Source organism: Botryllus schlosseri, chromosome 14 (assembly GCF_051294905.1).
Source record: "Botryllus schlosseri isolate E-star chromosome 14, Bs_hap1, whole genome shotgun sequence".
Taxonomy (NCBI): Eukaryota; Metazoa; Chordata; class Ascidiacea; order Stolidobranchia; family Styelidae; genus Botryllus; species Botryllus schlosseri.
In genome coordinates, this window is record NC_137249.1 from 17,764,724 (window position 1) to 17,770,039 (window position 5,316).

The 5,316-nt window shown below is 41.2% G+C and overlaps 1 long non-coding RNA gene across 1 annotated transcript; it reads left to right on the forward strand.

Annotated features, from left to right (window-relative positions):
* The first annotated feature begins 1,576 nt into the window (after positions 1-1,576).
* LOC145456293 (uncharacterized) lies at positions 1,577-2,807 on the forward strand. The gene is made up of 3 exons (XR_013920558.1): positions 1,577-1,661; positions 2,417-2,498; positions 2,688-2,807. It is a non-coding gene; the product is annotated as an uncharacterized LOC145456293 (long non-coding RNA).
* The last annotated feature ends 2,509 nt before the right edge of the window (positions 2,808-5,316 follow it).

Here is a 5,316-nt window from a genome sequence, read left to right on the forward strand (position 1 = left end):
ATTATGTAGGCTACCCGTCATTGCAAAGCGATATCAATGGTCTATAATCCGTTTCTTAGCTGTACCGTACGAATTGGCCACGATTTCCATTTCGCGATGATGATAATTCTAGATATTGCAGTGGCAGTATCGTTATCAGCAAGCTGCTCTTTCGTTCAACAAATTGACAACCAGCAGCCTATAGCGAGTTTTTGCAAGGTGATGCAACAGATAACGCCACCTGATTGAAAACTCGGACACCCCGACTATAACCAATTAACCATCGTGAGTAACCTTTTCCAGTTTGCGCGTCGCAATTAGCAGTATTTAATCACACGATTAGCTTTTTTCTGGATCAGCTAACTTTATTATCTCCGCCTAAAATGCATCCCGATTAGCACTTTCTAATCACATGATAAGCATTCTCCCAGATCATCCAACTTTATTATCTCCGCCCTTATAGATATGTATTTTCACACTTTGAGCCGAGATGTCTTTAAAATAAGTAGTCGGATTAGTATAGCACTAACATATAGCCATAACGGGGGTGACTCTGTTAGATATAAAGATTTCTGCAGATTCTTTGTTTAAATATCCCTGAGGCCTACATATTTGCTGTTCCACGCGGCATGTATGGATATTGGATATCGTACATTTCTGCGTTATTAAGGCGTAAGCAAAGCCGCAGGCCTGCGGCAGCACAAATCGATTATATTGATTGCAGTAGAATTCGCAATGCAACATCCTGTAACGATTACGAAGGAAGGGATTTATACGCAGCGCATCCTGAGCTGCGCCGCACGAGCATCCTGCTCTGCCATCACACCCGGAGAAAGTGTTTTCAAACAAATAAGGAATAGTTATTTCCTCCGTAGCATTCATATAAGCAGTGCGAGAGCCGAGGTTTTCTGTTCCACCACAAGTATTTCGGAACGATCCAAGCTGATTGCTCCGACGTCTTATGGTGATTGGTGCGAGAGAGTCAGAGGGAAGAACTTCTTTATCCGCATCCGCACAACGATTTAGTGACTCTATGGGTTTTAGCGCGGTTCTCTTGTAAGCAGTTTTGCGTGGCAAAACTAGAATTTTACCAGTAGATGTATTCCGACTGTAAATCCGTGCTTTGTTCAATGTTCATGTTACTTCCTCAGTGAGAGAGGTGGCGGAAAAACGTCGTTGTTTTCCGCAACTGCAACACCAAAGCGTTATGAATTCGAATCCGGCTGAGTGTTGTGGTTTATGTAGGCTCCTCCTTGCCTTCCGATTCCGGTAAATGGCATCTTATAAAAGCCAACGAAGGTGGTCGTGCTGAAGGACGACGGCTCAGGAATCGGAATGAAAAATAGTGGACCGCTGTAGAATGACAAATGTAGTCGAAAACCGTATCCACTAAAATATGTTCCGCGGTCTTGGCAATAAAAACAACACAGCCCTGTATCAGATATATATATACAGCATATATATATATAAGCGGTAGCGAAAAATTTATGGTACAAACGACATGCCGCATCATTCGCTTTCTGAGAAACGTATAGATACTTAGTCATTTGACACTGGAAGATTTACGGGATTAAACTTGAATCATCTTTGTTCTTTATTCTCAGTTCGGAAAAGTATGAAAATGAAGTTCTTAGCTTTATTGGTAATCACTATTTTGACAATGACGTCTGCAACCGACGCACGTAAGTCGACAACATCAGAATTTGTGTGTGCTTTTAGCATCGCTGCCAGGCATCGTATGCGTTCTAGAATCTAGACCTTCTATGCAATGTTCCCTCTGCGCTGCGCACGTGCGCAAATACGCAGTGCTGGCACGGTCTTTGCGCACAAAAAATCCGAAGTGATGACCTTTTTTTTAGCCGTTACGCAGTGTTGTCCAAGGGTCTGCGCGGTGAGTCGGTGAGTGTGCGCAGACTCGTCAAAAACTTAAGGGAACATTGAGTTCTATGTATTTTTGGTATGTGATCTTAACATATTGAAAGCTGTGGGAAGCTGCTGTCCTAGATCTTTGAAAACGCGCAAATACTGACTGGAGTCGGATAATTTCTCCGACTACAACCACTTTTAAATCTAACCCAAGTGTTACGAAAAAGTACCGTTGCAGAAATTACTAGGTTTATCACGTAATGGACTGGCATTAACCGCTTAATTTCTTTCTGCGACAATGATTTTAATAAATTTTTAAAATAGGTTGAATCAGCTCTTGCTAATAATTATAAGTCGGCTTGATCAACGTTTCCAGGGTCGGAGTAGCTATATTGAAAATGTCGAGTCGGAGTTGTAAGTAAAGTGAACCGACTCCTCAGCCTGCTATATACCCACTCTACACTGCTACAGTTTACTATACTATCGCAAGATAGGCTTCGTGCAGTTTCACCACTAACCTGACCATTTGCTTTCCTGGCGTTCACGTTGTTAGATTCTTCTGTATTTGCAGAAATTTGCGGTTTATTCGGCTGTAACGAGGGACTCGAGTGTCAAGACAACGGTGAATGCGATTATCCGAAAGGTCAATGAAGGTAAGATAATATATTGAGGCTTCATGCTAGGATGGAGTATTGAATTAATTTCTAGGGACAGGGTATTTAGTTCATGGTATTGACGGAATCGGACTACCTGCTCGTAAGATATATGATGCGCATCGAATTGCGTTGACTGAGCCTGTCAAGTTGTGTCAGACTCATTTCTTATCAAATTCTTACTTTCAGATCTACAAATATACGCAGATGATCGATGAGAATGTGCGATTTTGGATAAAGGCTATTTCATGAAACGAATTTGTTCGCTTTGAGAATGTTGAAAAGTAATACATATCGAATCTGCAAAAACTATGATTTCTTTCATGATGAGTTGCATACAGTGAGATGAGTAAAATTGGTTTTTCAAACCGGCCCACAAGCCGCACATGTGCCTGTCTCTGTCTGAATGATAAACCGTAGCCTATAGATAGGCTACTTCCATGGAACTTCCATGCTACATCCATGGGTCATGAGCATTTCACGTACATTTGCTGGTTTTTATTGTGCTATTTATAAGCGACGTTGCGAACCCCTAGAAGCTTCTGGTTGTTGTGACCAACTTTTATAGAAAATTCATTCGGAACACGAATAATTGACATCACTGCGTCCGAGGGGAAATTCTAAAACAGGCCTAAATGTCTGGAATTTTGAAGGCTTGAAATATTATCAAATTGCTTCCGTAAATAAACGCAAACGATAATATTTTTGTTGAGATTTTTGCCACTTGAATTTTTTCCTCACGCTCCGTGCGATTTAGTGTTACTTTCATTTGCTTTAATATGTAGATGCCCGCCCTCGCAAAAATGTAATCAAAAATAAACAAAAATTGCCACCGTCTACTGAAATAACTAATTGTAATCGTAACTATAGGAGAACGGTATATTCCTAGAGTCTGTTAAGGCCATTTAGAGGCTTTGTTCAAAGACAATGGTTCTAAGCCTGGGGGTCGTTTGCCTTTATTCTGGGGTCCGCGAAGATGTTGAACGTAATGAGCTTCCAAAATAGGCCGGGAGTAAATCTGGGCAAAGGTGCTGACCGTTTTTTAGTAATCAGCTTATCAAATTTTCAGCAAGGCCACAGAACATTTTCAAATTAGAAATACAGTCGCGGCCACAAAAGGTTGAAAACCACCGGATGTGCAACTTGCTGGTTCAGAACGGCATTTCGTTTCACCAATGGACTTATCCGCGTGACATGACATATGACATGAGTTTACGACGATGTACAATTACGCTTCCTGTATTTTCGAAGTCATCATCCTCCACCAGCTCTACCGCTAACTATGATCATGTGGCCGGAGAGAGGATCAAAATTTCATAGTAATATATCGAAGAATCAATAATATAAACAGATTTCATTCACAAAATTTATCGATCAGATGCATATAGTAAGCCCCCCTAAGAGTTGTACCGTGTGGTGGCCTAAAGGTCAGTGTTTATTTGGGAGGGAGGGAGCTGAAAAAAATGTTGTTTCGGTCCTGGCTACGACACACAACCACATACTCCGGCTCCTGACCACCTCTGATGGATAGGCAAAACTTTGCTAGTGTTGACAGATAATGTGTCATACCTCATATTAAAATTCGATACTGGGCGCTAAAGAGTGTCCAGAATTTGATCCACAAAAATAGGGCAACCCTGATGTAACCAGGGATTTGGAGCAGTCGTAAATTTTTAACTGCTCCAGCTCCAGCTATGGAGCTCTCTTCCATCATAAATCAGCCCTGGCTCTAGATCCGCAGCTCATTGATACCACTGCTCCCGCTCCAGCTCCGGTTCCGGCAACTATCGAATGGTTCGGCTGTAGCCGTCGCAAGGAACCGTCATTTTGTGTGGGTATGCAAAGTCATGTGACGTCATTATTACTTCATGTCGCCTTTCGATGACGTCATAGCCGCCGGAGAACGCACTTCACTCCATGCCATTGCAATCTACACTTTACAGCAGTGATTCATAACCGCGGCTCTGATTGACCGCTAAATATGCCACAAAATATCATAGACGTTTGTTTTTGTTTGTTTCTAGGTTTCTAGGTATACAGTCAATTTCTGTATATGAATGCTAAAATGAGGTATATTAGATATGTTAAAAGCCGTCCAAGGCCGCTTCTGAAAACCGGGGAAGAGAATTCTTGCAGACTATAGCGTCCGACGCATGGATGAATACCCGTCAGACAAGGGTATATCTCGAGTTCTGCTGTCCATAGACTTTTATACATCGTCTCTATGAAGAGTAAATTTTTACACAATTTTACTAACATCAAAATAACGGGTCATGGTCAAGTATGAATTGCAATAAGTAGAATATTTCTTGGGGCATAATCCCCCGCAAACTCGTGCATTAAGTGCTGGAAAGCTATCACATAACAATATAATAGTATGTTGAAGTAATGATTGGTATTTTCAGTTTATTTCATTGTATAGCACTAAGCCAATCTGCGCCTCTCAATGCTAAAATAACCTGTATAGAATCCATACAAGTCTGTGTGCATGCTTTTGAATTAGCTGGAAGGTGAGATTCAGACGAGGTATAGGCAAGCTACATATAAATTTTCGTTACAAGTCGCCTAGTCTGGTGTTTTCATGTGGCTCCATACATACTCTGATGTTTGAAATGCGGCTCCGACATCCAAAAAGGTTGGGAACCACTGCTGTACAATGTACAATATGTAGGCTACAATGTACAATGTACAATATGCATGTGTTGGATGACTTGACTTTCAATTATTACTAGAGTTAATGATACTACCGGTTGATTATTTTGTCATTTCAATAATTCGTTTCACCGTGGTTTGCATTAATATTATTCGCAATTTTACC